Below are 16,437 nucleotides of genomic sequence, written 5' to 3'. Positions count from 1 at the left end.
TTGAGCAGGAGAGGTATACCTGGGAGGCCTAACGGACAGACCACGGGAGGGTCCTTGTAGAACAGCTGGTTTCTGGCTTCAGGATGGTGCAGACGCATGGTGGATGGGATACTCGGGCCTGCACTGACCAGGCCTTGCCCCCCAGCCCTCAAAAGCCCCCAGGCCCTGGCTCCCTGGTAGAGAAAAGACCTTCCTTCCCCTGGTCCTGGAGCCTTCCCTCAGGCTCCAGGCTGGGCTGCAGGCCCCTGGCAGGGGACTCTCAGGTCCGGCTCCTTTATCTCCCCTCTGACCCGTTTGGCTGGACTAGAGCTGGTTCCCCAGCCAGATGTGAACACCTGGCCCTCCTGGAAGCTTGACACCGTTAACCTGTTGTTCTCCATAAACATCTGGCCTGAGCCCTGCTGCAGCTAAGGCAGCTCCTTCCGGACCCTGCCCTTCCTTCCCTCCTTCCTCCTCCTTTTCTTTCTTCTCTCCTTTCTTCCTCCCTCCCTTCCCTCCTTCTTTCCTCCCACTTTTCCTCCTTTTTTACTCTCTTCCTTTCTCCTTTCTTCTTTTCCTTCCTTCCTTCTCTTCTTCCTTCTTTCCTCTCCTCATTTCCTTTCCTTCTAATGATTTGTATGTGTGGGCTTTACATATCATGAAATTTACGCTCATGAAGTGTACAGTTTCATGGTGTTCAGTATATTCTCAGCGTTGTGCAGCCATCGCCACTTCTAGTTCCTGAATATTTTCACCGTCTTAACAAGAACATCATGCCCAGTGGCAGCCGCCTCCCGTTCTCCCCACCCAGCCTCTGCCAGCCTCCCAGCCCACCCGTGTGTGGCCTTCCCACCCGGCTGTGAATTGGCCTTTGGGGGCTGCTTCATGCCACGGGACCACACCAGGTGGGGCCCTCAGTGCCGCCTCCTGTTTCTCGAGGGCTGTAGTGTGCAGGGTACCATGGTGGGAGCACATGGGCTCTGCACTGAGGGCTTGCAGCCCTAAGGGAGGCAGATGGGGTCCTGGGTCCTGGGTGGGGTGTGATCTTAGCTGGCTCTTAGAGGGGCCCTGTGGGAGTGGTTTGCTGGCCTGTCCTACCTGCAGTGTGTGAAGGAGCAGGGCAGGAGGAGAGGGACTGCCCACCGCACAGCCCAGGTGGTGGTCCCAGCCCTTCCCCTGTATGGAATCCTCACTGCTACCCCAGCATCTGAGTTCAGGATGCCTAGGGTGTGTGAAAAAGAAAAACCCAGCCCCTCCAGTGAAACCCAGGTTGCCGACTGCCCTGGGCCCAAGCAGAGGTGGGCAGCCCGCTGCCTGTCTGAATCGGGGCTGTGAGTGCTGCCTTTGTCCCTCTTACAGGTCCCAAGTAGAAAATGACACCGGGATTCGCACGGTCCCCTTATGGATCCACCCTTTGCAGCTGGGCTCTTTCCTGGGAGCTGAGCGGGACCAGGGGGCCATTTGGAAGGTCCCCCACTTAGTGGCAGGTGTGGCTAGAGCCTGCATCCGTGTTTGGGGTACTGGTTGTTTCCAAGGGTGGCAGGCATGTATCACGGCCGCGTGTCTGGGGCCGCGGCTGCATTGCTATGGATCTGGTACCGTGAGTACCAAGTGGGCTCTCTGCCCTACCTGCATGCATCCGCAGTGCCTTTGTGACCCCGGGCCAGGCGAGGGTGCACTCGGTGTGTAAGCCCAGCGGGAGGACAGGGTGAGCCAGGAGGATGAACCAGCAAATGGGCCACGTTCCCAAACACACTGGCCGACAGAGGAGACCACAGCTCTGTGTCTGCTGGGCCACCCGCAGAGAGGCCACAGCCCTGGCCTGTCCAAGGGCCTTCCCACCTCAGTGCATTCATCAGCGGACGTGGACAAGCAGGCCAGGCCGCCCACGCCTGCTCAGTGACCCCTCTCCCCTCAGAGCCTGTTTCCTCATGGGCCAGTGGGGGTGAGGACACCTCCTGGCTGGCAGGGTCGGGGTGCCACAAGACATAGGGCGGCTGTGGGGTCAACCCCCCCATAGGGCACAGGCCTCTTCTGTTCTCTCAGGCTGTAGATCTATGACATCAGGAAAAGAAATTGCTAAGATAAAGTCACAAAATGTATAGTTTATCTTGACTATTTCCATTTGGTCAATTCCCAATTTAAACCCATACTGAGGCAGGTGCCATGCAATTGTGTTATTCATGAGTTGGTAGGGGGATTTATTTTAACTAAGGGTTGGAAGTATGCTTTGGAGGTCCTGGTTGCAGGGTCCCTGCCTGGTGGGGGGCCCCCCCCCCGGCGAACCGCGCCTGCCTCTTCAGGGCCCTGCTGGTCAGGGGTCAGGCTGCAGCGTGGTCAGGGGCCTCGGGGATGGACCTCCCGATGGAGGGTTGGGGCATCAGAGCCCTCTGGGCTCCTTAGCTTCTGAGCTGGCCCCACTGTTTCAGGACCCCGTAAATATAGCGCCAGCCACTCTCCCCAATTGCCCACCCCTCACCCAGCCCTTGGGCTGGGGTCCAGCCAGGGACCCCCACTGCCCCCCACTCTGTGGTTGGAGGTGAAGGGAAAGGCTTTTACCTGGGGAAGGCCCATCTATGTCCTGCTCCCTCCTCGGAAATCCATAGAGCCTTCGGAGGCTCTGTGCTGCCCCTGGATGAGTCCTGGATGAACTTGGAGAGGATCCAGATCCCCAGAGAGGCAGCTTCCAGGGTCCCTGGGGCACCTCCAGGCCCTGTGCTCTGGCTCCAGGGTGCCTTGGACCCCAGGTAGGGCCAGGGTTGAAGGGGCCCCAGGGCAGCTGGCAGGGAGAATTTAGAGCGAGAAATCTAGACAGAGGTGGCGGGACTGCAGGGGATCCACCAAGCACCCTCCCTCTGGGGGGACAGGCAGACTGTGATGGGGGCTGTGAGTGAGCCCAGGGTGAGAGAGACAGACCAGAAGACAGGCTTGAGTGCCTGGTTCCCTCATCTGTAAATTGGAGTCCTCAACCCCGCCAAGCCTGTGATGGCCAGGATAGGACTCCATGACCCATGGGGAGGCTGCTGGGGGATCATGCAGCCCCACGAAAGCCAAGGTTCCATGGACCCATAGCCCTCAAATGAGGCCTCCTTAGAGGATGCTTAATAGGAAAGTAGAGCCTGATAGAGACCCCAGAGGGAGGGGAAGAAGGGGCCCCCCAGAGCCTGGTGGAGACCCTGAGGAGAGAACAAGGGAAGAGGGGGCCCAGCACTCCCCGAGCCTGGCACTGTGCCTGAGCTTGTTCCTGGCCATGTGCCTGACACTGTGTCTGGAAGTCTCTGACTTGAGCCTCCAGCAGCCCCAGGATATGATCGATCTTCCCATTTTACAGAAGAGAAAAACTGCGGCCCAGTGTGGCTGAGAAGGTTGCCCTTGTGAGCGCATCTGTGGTGGGGGTGGAGTGCCCACCTTGCCAGGGGTCTTGAGAGAGCTGGGCTCTCTGGATTTCCTCGTGGTCCCTTGTTTGAGGCTGTCTCTAGGCCCCCAGAGGCATGGCCACTGGTCTCTTCCCCTTCTTAGTTTTTAACAGCTTTATTGAGGTGTAATTTGCATACTGTAAAATTCAGTCTTTGGAAAGTGCAATTCAATGACTTCTAAGAAAATCACAGTTGTGCAACCATCCCAGAAACCAATTTTTGAATTTCCATCACCCAAAAAGTTTATTGGCAACTTCCCTTTGTCTTGATTCTCCCACTGAACCCAGCCTGGCATCCACACTCTGACCTGGCTTGGGTCAGCCCTGGCAGGAGGGGTGGGTGGGATCTGAGTGGCCTGGGGGCTTCCCTCAGCCAGGTGGGTGGTGAGGGCCAAGGGCCTGCATCCCCACCTGTGCGTATTCATAGGAACTGGGCTCCTCCCCCGGATCTCAGTGCTGGGGTGTTGGGCCTTCGCCTTCCCTGAGGCTCTGCCCTCCCTCGGGACCCTACCAAAGCCCCCGCAATTCCCTTCCCCCATCTCGGCTCCCCGTGGGTGGCTCCTGGACTCCCCTTCATCTGTGGCTGAGGGCTGAGCCTACTTAATTCTTTTGATCTTGGTTCAGACGTCAGCCCCTCCGGCCATTCCCATTGCTGCATGGCTCAGTCTCGGCTGCCTGAGTTGGAGCCCGGGGCGGCCACAGCTCCTGGAGGGCTCCCCACAACTGCCCTGGCCTCCTTTCCTGAGCATAGCTCCTGCCGAGGCTCCCCTCCCACGGGAGGCTGCGCTTGGGGGGTGCAGGAGGGAAAGGAGCCCCTCCTACACTGTGTTTGCCTGGAATTACACCCTCCAGTTTGTCTGGAGCCAAGGTTCGCCCTCACCTGCCCAGGGTGGGCATGGGCCAAGTCCAGGTTTGTATCCATCTGTCGTACCTGGTTCCAATCACCTCTCTGACGTACGCTGGGTACAGATCTGTGCAACATCTCACTCCAGCTCCCTGGGCCTCAGTCTCCCTCTGTGTAAACCCAGGGCCTGTGGGCACATCCCTCCCCAGCCAGTGCATGTGGGTGCCCTGCAGGGCCTTGGCTCACAGCGTCCTCAGCAAGCCTGCTGCATGTTCCCAGCTCCCAGACCTGCTGTGGGCAGAATGCCCACAATCTCAGGGCGTCTCATGGTATCTGCTGCTGCCCTGCCCTCCTTTGGGATGATCCAGGTAGGCACGGGGCCCTCAAACCAGGACTCAGCCCCTAATGATCCTGTGACCTGGCCTAACTTCTGGAAGCTTCCAAAACCTGGCAGTGGGGCATGTCCTGGACATGGACCCCAAGCCCTTGTGCAGGTCTGAAGATTGTCTCTGAGGCACCTGCGGAAGGAGCCAGGGACCCCGGCCGGTGAAGCCAGAATTTCTCCAGGGGGCCCCAGAGCCAGAAAATGGGAGAGCACTAAGAATGGGATTTAAAAGTTCATCCCGTCACCCCCTGGGACGGCTGGCATGGAGGAATCGGGATGTGCACCTGCCGGCTCTGCCCAGAGGCCCCCGCCACCTGTCCCCCAGAGGGATGGGACCCCACTGTGCCCTCCTGCAGCCTCCCCAGGTACCCCCTCCTCCCCAGGCTTTCCCAGCTCAGTCTAAAATGAGAACCAAAGGAAACGAGGAGCCGGCACTTCATTTGTGAGCTGCATTGTGTTGGGGGCTCTTAATTAGACCTAATTAGACTAATTAACTTTCAAATGAGAAACTTGGATTTTTTTTCTCTGCCCTCCCTCTTTCTCTTCACTCCCCTTTCAGAAGATGACACAAGGATAAATATTTGAATGGCTCACCGCAGCCTGGGAGGTGGAAGCCAGCCCAGAGGGCTGTGCAGGAAGGCGCTGGAGGGCAGAGGACATCAGCCCGTGTCTCCTGCCTCCCGTCCCTCCCCCCTGCTCCCCATGCCTCCCCCTCCCACCCTTCCTGTTAGGTGTGGCCCAGCTGCGTTTGTTCAGGGGCCCTGTCAGAGGCTCCTTCCTCCTGGCTCTAGAAAGATGAGCGTGTGGTCTGGTCTTTCCTTAGCAGATGTTGTTCTGAGGGTTCATTTTCTTCCCAGCACTGAGGGTGGAAAGATGAGTGAAACGTTGGGTCCGTTGGGTGATTCTGGTGCAGGGAGAAGAGGGGTGAGGGAAGTTAAGGGTGAGCTCTGCCCGCTAGGGGCCGCTGCATTTTCTGCAGCTTGACTCTCCCTGGCCCTCCCAACCCGCTGCCCAGCTCCTGGGGCATCAGGGCAGCTACCACTCAGGTGAGGCTCCCAGGAGGGCGCCTGGACCCCCAGCCTTCCCACTTGGGACCTCTGCTGCCCTCACCAAGAGAAGGGCTCACCTCCATGAACCGAGGAGTGTGTGCACTTTTGTTTTGCTCCGCCACACTATGGCGTGACGCTGGGCCTCCCACCAAGGGCCAGTGGCACCGTTTTCATTGGCAAAGTTGGCCATGCACCAAGGCACCCAAGGTGTTAATTATGTAACACCTCCCCTGGAGACTGAAGGGGTGAAGTCCCGCCCACCCCCAGGAGAGTCTCTCACCAGGCAGCAGAGCCCCTGTCCTGCACCCAAGCTGCAGACTCCACAGCCAAGGACAGTCCAGCCCTGTGTCTTGGGGGTCTTCAGGGTTAAGTGGGACGACCCCACGAGCTCAGCACGGTGCGGCCCACGGGAAGTCCTCAGCCTGTTGGCTTCTCCCAGCTGCTCACTACGCCCTAACCTTGGGCTCCTGCGGAGCACCTGTACTTTTCTGCCCGGGCGCTGCCGCCACTGCCCCTGCCAAGTGGGGACCCTGGGGTGCAGTCATGCCCGCCCCTCCCGGAGGCCTGGGATCTCTGGGATCTTCTTGGCCCATTCTTTCCCTCCCCCATCCCAAACCTTGAGCTTCCCCATCTCGCCCTTTCCCGAACCCTGGCACAGAAGGATTCCTGGAGCCAACACCTCCAGCTTCCATATTCATTTCTCCGCTGCCTCTGTCTGAGCTGCAGGGTGGAGGTGGGCCTGCCTGCAGAGGAAAGCAGGAAGCTGCTTCTGCTGATATTCTAGAATGTGCCGTATGGTCAGGCTGCGGGGCAGGGGGCACAGTCCACCCTCCCGGACACCAGCTCCCTCCAAGTGGCCGCAGCCTGTTTGCATGGGTCAGCATAACAGTTCAGGAGGCCTGGGCTGGGTGGGCTCCAGCAGGCCTGTCTGGACACCATCTGGCCCAGAGACACCCACAGCACCTGGGCAAGGAAGAGCTGAACACAGGAGACCCGTTCTGCATCTGGCGGTCCCAGGTGCAGGGGAATGCTAGGGTCCCAGGTGCCTGAAGAAGGTGGGGCACCCTGTTGGCAAAGCTTCTGCGTCAGCCAGGAGGGAAGCAGGCGGGGTGCAGGTGGTGGGGGGCATCCCTCTGGGTCTTCCCCACCCAGGCAGCTCTGCACCCAGTGCTGGGTGGGCAGGGCGACGAAAGCATCAGGCTGGCCCAGGTGGCAGCAACCTTCCTGGTTCCCATCCTGCCCTCCAGCTCTACTTCCCTGACTTTTTATGTTGCCAGGGTTTCTGGGGAGAATGTTCTCCTGAATGACAGGATCTCTGCAAACTAGAGGGGTCTGGGGCAGCATCGAAGGACATTCAGATGCCCCGGCCTTTCCACTCTGCTCCACTGCAGCCCCACTGCAGCCTGAAGAGCATCCCTGGAGCTGTGTTTCTGGCTTGTTCTCAGTTCCCCCAAAGGCTTGGGGTCCACACCTCGCCTCTTGACACCTTCAGAACACTGAGGCCATGAGGTCCCAGGCCTGCGGCTTTCCCCAGGCGGGGCAGGAGCGGTTGCCCCCTCTGTGAGACTTGGCGTTCAGCCGGGTGTGCTGCCCGGCCCCAAGGAGGGAGCTGGCCCAGGTCAGAGAGGGACCTGGTTGGGGTCCTGGGGCCGGGTGCTCCCAGGTGAGATGGGGGAGCGGTGGCCACACCCTGGCCAGAAGTTGCTTTTCTCCCCCAGCTTGAACCATTCTGTGTCAGGTTGGCAGTGAGGTGGGCACAGTTTTGGTCCCGCCGTCACCCTCTCTCCCCCAGACAGCCCTGGCGTGCCTGTGCTCCGGAGCACCTGAGAGCTGCGTGTCACAGACCTCGGTCTCCTCCGTGACTTTGTCCCTCTCCAGGTGGCACTGGAGGATGTTCTGAAAACTGCAGTTTGAGAACCGCTTGATCAGAAGCCGTGCCACTGGCTTTTTCCATTCCAGCACCTACTTCCCCAAGCCCTGAGCTGTCCTCTGCCCCTCCCTGTTCTCCCGGCCCTGCTCTCTCCGCTGTCCCCTCCTTCACCTGCCGCGGGAGACCCCCACCCCCGCCCGCACCACCCACAACACCCGAGGGCTTTGTTAGCACAACTCAGTTCAAATGTCTGATTAGTCCTTAGGAGATCGAGGGGTCAATTTTCCACAGCTCCTTCCTCTCCATTTAACTAATTTAACTGCACGATTGTTACAAATTTCATTTTATTATAGCCCCGCTTCTCAGTCCAATTGAATTACTAAAATCTCATTTTCTCAGAAGTGCTGAATATGTAATTAGAGGAAAAATTATGCTCTGCCTGCCTATTAGGATGGCTCCATGCATGTGGGCTCCGTGTGACATGTGATAGCCACACTGACGTCCTCTGTGTGGTGGGCCTGGCTGGAGACAGGCGAGAGGCAGGGCTGGGCGCGGCACTCCACTCGCCGCGCTGAGGGGCCATGTCCGACGTCTCACCTTGCAGGGTGCGCCCCATGCTCTGTCGGGGAATGAAAACGTGTGTGCATGATGCAGCCCCACGACTGCAAGAGGGGAACACCACATTAACTCCCAGATTACAAATTAAACAATGTCTGTGGGCCCTTGTAATTAAAGGGAAATTCAATTCCCTTCTAATGCCCCATTATGTCTGGCTCTGCAAGGTAAAGCTGGGATTGTGCCGCTCGTTTAATGGGACCAGATGTTACAAGGAACATGACCATGACCCTGAGATTTGGCCTCCTTTTTCTGGCTCCCAGTTCTCAGCAGGGGCAGCTGGGGGTGGCAGGCTGTGAGCGTTTTTGTAATATGTCTAGTCCTGAATTTCCTCCCATCCCTGTCCCCCGAAAGTCCCGCTGGGGCCTCAGAGTCTCCTTTGACTGTTGTGGGTTGATTGTGGCAGGAGGCTCTGGTCCCCACAGAGTGTGGGTGTGGCCAGGCACGGTGGCTCACGCCTGTAATCCCAGCACTTTGGGAGGCTGAGGCAGGTGGATCAAGAGGTCGGGAGTTTGAGACCAGCCTGGCCAACATGGTGAAACCCCATCTCCACTAAAAATACAAAAATTAGCCAGGAGTGATGGTGCGCGCCTGTAATCCCATCTACTCAGGAGGCTGAGGCAGGAGAATCACTTGAACCCGGGAGGCGGAGTTTGCAGTGAGCCAAGATCACGCCACTGCACTCCAGCCTGGGCAACAGAGTGAGACCCTGTCTCTCTCTCTCTCTCACACACACACACACACACACACACAAATAGAAGAGCCCCAACCGGAAGAGCAAGGGCACTTCAACCACCAGCTGCAGGAACAGGCAGGCCAGCTTCGGGGCCTCCACACACCCTGAGGGGCTTGGGTTGCAGGAGGACGCATTGTATCTAAAAGGTGAGGTCACTCCCTGGAGCAGCATCCCCAGCTGGTCTGCGGAGACAGACGTGATGGGATCGAGGCGTGTGTCGGAGCCATGCGGTGCTTCTAAGCCTCTACGAAGGGTTCATTGGCAGCAGAGGATGGGCTTCATGGGGCCTCTCAGTGTCCCTCCTCCAACCTGGCCTGTCCCCTGGGCTCCGTGAACATCTGTGCTTCTTGCCTCTGTGACTTGACTCGTACTGGCCCCTTCCTTGGCTTGCTCACTCTTGTGCATCCTTCAAGGCTGCAGCTGAGCCACCTCCTCCAGGAAGCCTCCCCTGAGTGCCTCAGGCTGGATGACCCCACCATAGTCAGGCTTCGTTTTCTGTCCTGCTGCAGATTATCTGCAGAGGGGCTGTAGTGTTTCACCTCCAAATTCCTGGAGTTCAAGAACCAGGTAGACATCTTCCTTGCCTGGGTGTTGCTAGCAGTTAGCACTGTGCCCAGCCCACGAGATTTTTTTTTTTTTTTTTGAGATGGAGTCTCGCTCTTATTGCCCAGGCTGGACTCCAATGGTGCAATCTCAGCTCATTGCAACCTCCGCCTCCTGGGTTCAAGTGATTGTCTTAGCCTCCCAAGTAGTTGGGATTACAGGTGTATGTCACCATGCCTGGCTAATATTTGTATTTCTAGTAGAGACAAGGTTTCACCGTGTTGGCCAGGCTGGTCTCGAACTCCTGACCTCAAATGATCTACCCAGCTTGGCCTCCCCAAGGGCTGGAATTACAGGCATGAGCCACTACGCTTGCCAAGATGTTTATTAAAAAAAAAATGAATGATTGAATGAATGAATGAGGGAGTCCCAAGTCCTGCTCTCCCTTCTCAAAGTTTTCTGGCCCAAGAGTTTGAGAGTGGGCATGTGGGATGTGGGGGTGCCCTGGGAGCCCAGGCCTGCTCCAGGGCGAGTTCGGGATGGATATACGGCAGGAGGGACAGCTGCAGGCTTGTGACTGCCCCACATACCCGGGGACTGCCCAGCTCTTAGAACTTAGGCCTTGGCCTTATAGGATAGTTGAGACCGTGGCCAGAGACCATGTTGGGTCTGTCGTGCTCTGCCCTGCAGCTTGAGGTGAGAGGACACTGCCAGGCTGTCTGCTGCACGCTCACATGCTCGCACCTTACACCAGCGCCTGCATGGCCCCCAGGTCCACCCCTTGGGTGCAAGGAAATGTTGGGGTCCTAGGCGTCAGCCCTGGCTCCAGGCTACCTGCATTGCCCCACGTCCGGGAGGGCGTCATGCATCACACATGGATTTTTCCTCCCGACCTGGAGCTGTGTCTGCTTTCCCTAATCCCCAGCTTCATCTACTCACGGATCTGAGGGGAGTCTCCTGGGGCTGGAGCTAGACAGTCACTTACTACTCAAGCGGAGCGCTCCTGGGGAAGGCAGCCCTCGCTGCCCGTTGGCCCTTCCTGGGGCCAGGGAGGCCCTGAGCAGAGCTGCCCTCCGTTTTGTCTGCACTTCAGAGGGCAGTGGGGGCTGTATCAGCAGCGGTGGGGAGAACTGCCCCGGGATGCTGGAACACTCGGCGATTACACACACACCCTGGCTGAAGCCTCTGAGCCGTTTCGCTGCTGCCCTCGTCCTGTGAGGGAGGTGGGAGTAGCGACCTGTCTTCACCCTCCTCAGCAGCTGTAGGGTGTGAGTGGTTGTGTGCAAATGTTTCAGTGTGGACGTGTGTGTGACCAATGTGTACGTGTAAGTGATGGTTGCATGTGACTCTGTGTCCCCCAGCTGCGGGCATGCAGTGTGGGCATGGGCACGGTCCTGTGTCCCTGCCACCCCAGTTGAACTCTGAGTGTGTGAGTGGGTGGCCAGAAAACTGACTAGTTTTCTGGGTTCAGCTGAGACCAGGTGAGCATTTTCCCAAAGGAATATTGCTTGAGAATGAAGGGAGAATGCAGGGGTGTTCCAGGAGTCTCCAGAAGCCTGCCACAGATGCGTGTGGAGCCCAGCCCTCCCTGTGCTCCCAGGCCTTACCCACAGGATGGCTTTCCTGTACCGCCTGGGCTAAGCCGGGGGCCTTGATCTCAGAGCTCCTGGAGAGCCAGGGTCGCAGGCAGGCATGCCTCTGAGCCATCTCCCTCTCCGGCTGTAGAATCTGTGAGGAGGAACTGCCTGGGCCAGCTCTACCCCCAGGACTCTCATCCCAGCCTACCCCTTGCCTCCTGGTCTCTTCTCAGTGGACACCTGGGCACCCCCAGGTCAGCTCACCTGCTGCTGGGCGTTGAGTCAGAGCCTCCCTGGCCACCCAGCAAAGCTCTTAGAGTCTCCGCTGCCCAGCTCACACAAACTCCCACTACCCGCCCGCCACAGAGAGGCCCACTCGCTTCTCGTGTGGCCTCAGTAACTGCATCACCTTGGTGCGTGGGTGGCCTTGGTGTCTCTTTCTGTGAGTTGGACGTGGCCTGCAGCCTCACCTTCACTGTATGAAAGCGCTTAGTATACAGCAGGTGCTCAAGTAGTGTTGGTTGGGCCTTTCAGCACATTCCACACTGTCCCTTCCTCGGCACCCCTGGAAGCTGTGAGCGTCTGTCTCTGGGAGCCGCAGTAGCTGTCCTGGGGCAGCAGTTGGGGATGGTAGAGAAGTGTCTGCCGTGTGGGCTGAGCCACATCCCTTTCCAGGTCCCTAAAAATCACATAAACGGGGGCTGTGCCTGCAGCTGGGCGCCTGTCCTGGACATCTCCATGCCCTGCTCAGCCCCGGAGCCCTTTGTTCATTTAGGTTTTAATTTCTCCTTCCAGAAAACAGTGAGCTCCGAGCCTTAGCCGCCTTCCTTGCCAGCCTTGGTCGGGCGTCCTTAGCAAGGGCTATCGGGAGCAGACCCTGCCTGTTTTGCTCCATGTGGCTGTTTTTGTAGGGGCTCTGATTGGGGTGTTTGGGAGTAAGCTGGTGTGAGAGCTGGAAGCGAGGTGCCCAGTGCCCCGGCCTCGGAGGAGTGGGGAAGTGTAAGAACAGGAGCAGGTTTGTAGTGCTCCCTGCAGCCTGCTCAGCCTGCTCCAGGCTCTTCACATCTTAAGGGGCTCACCACAGCCCGAGAGGTAGGCACATTGCTATCCCGTTCTACAGTAGAGGAAACTGAGGCACAGAGAGCATAGGAAGCCTGTCCAGGGTCAGCCAACTAGTAAGTAGCTGTATTGGTCTGCCACAGACCAGGCGGCGTAAACAACAGGTGTTTCTCCTCTCGTGGTTCTGAAGGCTGGGAGTTCAAGATCCAGGTGTGGGCAGGGTTGGTTCCTTTGGAGGCCTCTCTCCCTTGGCTGTGGATGGATGGCTGTCTTTGCCCTGTGTCCTCGCATGGTCCTCCCTCTGTGTGTCTGTGTCCTACTCGCCTCTTCTTGTAAGGACGCTAGTCATTGGATTAGGGTCCACCCTAATGACCCCAGTTTCATGTAATCACCTCTTTAAAGGCCCTGTCTCCATGTATAGCCATATTCTAAGGTCCTAGGGATTAGGACTTCAGCGTAGGAGTTGGAGGGGGTGATACAGCTCGGTGGATCTCAGCAACAGAGGCAGCTTCCCGGGGCCATCCAGCCCCACCCCAGCTTGCAGTCGCCTCCCCTCTGCTGCATCTCCAGACGTGCAGTGACCATAAGCGGCACTCATTGTTCATCTGGGGCTGGCCAGCCAGGGAGTGGGGTGCCCTTGGTCATCAGGACCACCATGGCAAGCTGGGTAGAACATGGCACTGCCAGCCTTAAGAGATGGTGGTGAGGACAGCATGGGCCTACGAGGGACTGTTCGTGCCCTGGCCTCTGTCCCCCCGCAGAGCTGGCTCCCCTGGGACAGGGAAAGGGGCTATGCTCAGGGCCCAGGGCATCTCAGCTTTTAGGGACCCAGCCCCTGCACAGCCTTACCTCAGACTTCAGCACGCTGAGTCCCTTGGGCACGTCAGTAGGTGGCATCAGCCATTTCTCGCTGTCTTGGGCTGGATTTGGTGGCCCAGGGGGAGGCCAGGCATCCGTGTTCTTGGCAGGCTCCCTTGGAGGGTCCTGATCAGATTCTGGGGCCTTACGGGGAGAAACTTTGCAGCCAGTGTCTGTAGAAGGGATGCATGGATGGTGGTGGGCTGTCCACAGAGGGGATGGACCGCTGTGGGCTCTGGGCTAGGCCACAGGGCCAGCTGCAGACTGGACAGTGCCTGGGTGCTGATGGACACCAGCCCAGGGCAAAAGCAGAGGGAGTGTGAGGACAGGGTGGGGCCCCTGGGGTGGAAGACAGGGAGTAAGAGCGGAACCCAGGGCAAGACACGCAAAGGAGAGAGCAGGGAGGTGTCTCTCTGGGTCCCTGGGGGCCCTCCAGAGGCCCCAGCCCTTCGGCCGCCTCCCTGGCCCACAGCAGCGGCTGAGGAGAGCGCAGGGGCCGCCGCTCTGGCCAGGGAGGCTGCAGACCAGACAGTGTGGCTCTGTAGCTTGCCAGGGATGAAATTCTTTCTCACCCAGCCACCACAGCGGGGCAAACACAGCCAGCCAAGGGCACAGAGTCCCTGCGCCTGCCAGCGTGCCCTGTTTCCTCCTAGGACTCCTGAGAAGGGCCAGTTCCCATCAGCAGAAGCCGAGGACTCCAGCAAGCCAGGCTCACCCCGTCCTGCTGTCCAGCCCGGGGGCCGACCAGCCCAGTCCATACAAGGCCAGACAGCACCTAGGCTAGGCTCTCTGGGCCCACAGCCTCTGCTGCAACTCCTCAGGGATGCTGCAGTAGTGCAAGCACATCCGGAGACTGTATGTGAGTGAGAGGGTATAGCCAGGTTCCAAGAAAACTTTATTTACATAGAGAAGCAGCAGGCCAGATTTGGCCCAAAGGCTGGATTTTGTGTATCCCTGGTCTAGCTGACCATGGGGACCCTAGGCCTGCCCAGCTGGAGACATGGAAGAGGGGTGAGGGCAGCCAAGGAAACCCAGTTCCCAGCCCAGCAGCTCAGGCGAGGGTCTCCCCTGCCCCTGCAGTGTGTGGGGCTGCCAGGCCTCTGGGGTCACTGCCCCTAGGAATGGGGACCGTCCCAGCTGGGGGCTCTTCCTCTGGTGTAGGCCCAGGGAGGCTGGTCCAGAGAAGCCACAGTCGGTGCCTGGGTGGATGAAGAGTGGAGGACTGGGGTGGCCACCACGGAACCACCAAACCTGAGTCCTGGACAGTGGAGGCTGAAGGACAGTTTCTCTCTGGGTGACCTCTTGGCATGCCAGATCTCTCTGCATCCAAGACCCCCAGAAAGTTCAGAGCCTAGCAACTGAGGTGGGCGCATCCTCCTTCCCGAGACCTTTTCCCCATCGCCCCCAAGTGTGCCAGTCTGCAGAACTGCAGCTAGATTGGACTCATGCACCAGGGGATGGCTAGGCCTGGCTGAGGGACGAGGCCGCTGAGTGATGCCCACCTGGAAGGGCCAGGGAGGGTCTGCATTTGGGGCCTCCCCAAGAGGCCCTGCCGCTATGCACCTGGGAGGCAGCGGTGCTGAATTGGCACCAAGGCTTTGGCCTGACACCCGAGCCCTGTGGCCGTTAGAGAGGAGAGGTGCGGGTGGGAACAGCCCTACCCCCAGCCACCATCGGGAGGGGAGTGCATCTGGGGTGCCTCCTTCCAGACTGTGGCGCCCTTGGGGGCTCCCACCACCCACTCTCCAGTCCTTGCCTCCCCCATCTTGGAGGTGCTGGCACCTGCAATCTCTTGCCCACCCTGGTCAGAGAGTTGGTCGTTCTCGTCTCCGTGCCCCTAAGGGACAGAGTCCTTCTCCCCACCCACTTCGTCTCCATCCCGAGACCCCCCCGCCCCCAGCTCTGGCCCTCCTGGCTGCATCGCCTCTGTCGCACAGCATTACCATTTCATAATACTCTGAAATATACATGAAGTCGGCTGAATGCAGACAAAATTGCACCATTTACTGCATGAATATTTCATGCTGGCTCCGCTCCGAGGTATCCGTCTGATGGAGCTGGGAGCCTGCCGCCCTGGACCTCCCTGCCCACTGGCTTCCTGCCCGAGAGCGGGCAGTGCCCGGCTCCTCTGTTCAGTTGGGGTTGCCCAAGGAGCGGGGAGGGGACGAGTGTTGAGGAGTCTGAGTGATTGCTGGGGTACTGTCGAGGCTTGGGGGTGCGGGGTGGGTTTTGAGCAGTGCCCCGGCAGCCACACCCCCACCTTGTGGGCTCAGTGTTCACAATAAAACCTCACCAAGGCACAGAGCTCCGGGTGGGGAGGGACGTGGCACCGGCTGGCCACTGTACCACAGTACTCAGGTAGGAGTTGCTGCTGCCCCGGGAACCGCTAGGCAGAGCTCACGTGCCCTGGCAGGGAGGCCGCCATTCATGGCTACCTGCTGCCCCTCCCCCACCCACCCTTTGGATGCGTGGCACGGCTACCACCCCTTCTTCAGATGCCGCGGCCGGGCTGCCAGTGCCACCTGACGAGGGCTGAGGCGTCCTGGGAGGAGCAGGACCTTGGGGCCTATGGGAGAGCTGGGAGGGAGGTGGGGGCGCCCTGCCCACCTGTGCGTGTGCACCTGTACAGATGCCTGGGAGGGCTCGCGCTTGCTCAGAGGAGGATTTGGGGGAGGCCCCGACACTGGCCTGCTGGGTGGCGTGAAGCCCCCATTCCTCAGTGGCACCTCCTGCCCACAGCCTCCCCTTCCTCAGGGAAGCAGGAACCAGCCAACAGGGCAGGGGCTGGCAACTCTGAGTCCTGAGGTCTTTGGTGGGGCTGATCGGACCCCATCCCAGTCTCCCGGCCATGTGGGGACCGGGCAGGGCAAGACCCAGCCAAATACTGGCTCGTCCTGGCTCATGCCCGGCTGGGCAGCCAGCCAGCATCCTTCCTCATTCCATCTGCCCTCAGCCAGACCTCCCCGGTCAGGTCCTGAGCCCTTCAGCACAGGCGCCCGACTTCCTCCCTCCATCCACCCTCCATCCAGCCTTCCCCACTCATCCACTTAGGCACTCACTCCTTTATTGGACACCTGCTATGTGCCGGGCATCATGACAGCACCTCGGTGCAGCAGGGAACGAGAGATGAAGTCTTGGTCCTGATAGGCTCACAGTCTGTGGGGACCCCGAGAAAGAGGCTAACAGCAGAACCCGCTTCAGGCAGGGTGGCCAGGGAGGACATCTTTGAAGGGGCAGCTTTGAAACAGAAGGAGCTGGGCAATGAAAGACTGAGGGAACAGTACTGTGGACGTAGGGAAGGGCATGTACGCAGGCCCTGAGACCATGGAGCTTAGCGTGTTTGAAGAACTGAACGCAGACTCTGGTGGCTGGAGCCAGCCAGGTGGGGCGGGACTGGACAGGGAGGGAGGGAGGGGACCAGCAGAGCCTTAGGGGCCAGGGTCAGGAGGGTGCGCTTCTTCAGACTGAAAGGAAGTCATTAGGGGTTTCAGGCAGCAGAGAGACACG

The 16,437-nt window shown here is 59.1% G+C and overlaps 1 protein-coding gene across 3 annotated transcripts in view; it reads left to right on the top strand.

Moving 5' to 3' along the window:
* Nucleotides 1-16,437, top strand: part of RBFOX3 (RNA binding fox-1 homolog 3) — a 522,015-nt gene that overhangs the window by 440,851 nt on the left and 64,727 nt on the right. The window lies entirely within an intron of this gene.

Source organism: Piliocolobus tephrosceles, chromosome 16 (genome assembly GCF_002776525.5).
Source record: "Piliocolobus tephrosceles isolate RC106 chromosome 16, ASM277652v3, whole genome shotgun sequence".
In the NCBI taxonomy this organism is placed as follows: domain Eukaryota; kingdom Metazoa; phylum Chordata; class Mammalia; order Primates; family Cercopithecidae; genus Piliocolobus; species Piliocolobus tephrosceles.
Note: the sequence above shows the minus strand (reverse complement) of the source record. Positions and strands in the feature narration are given on the sequence as shown.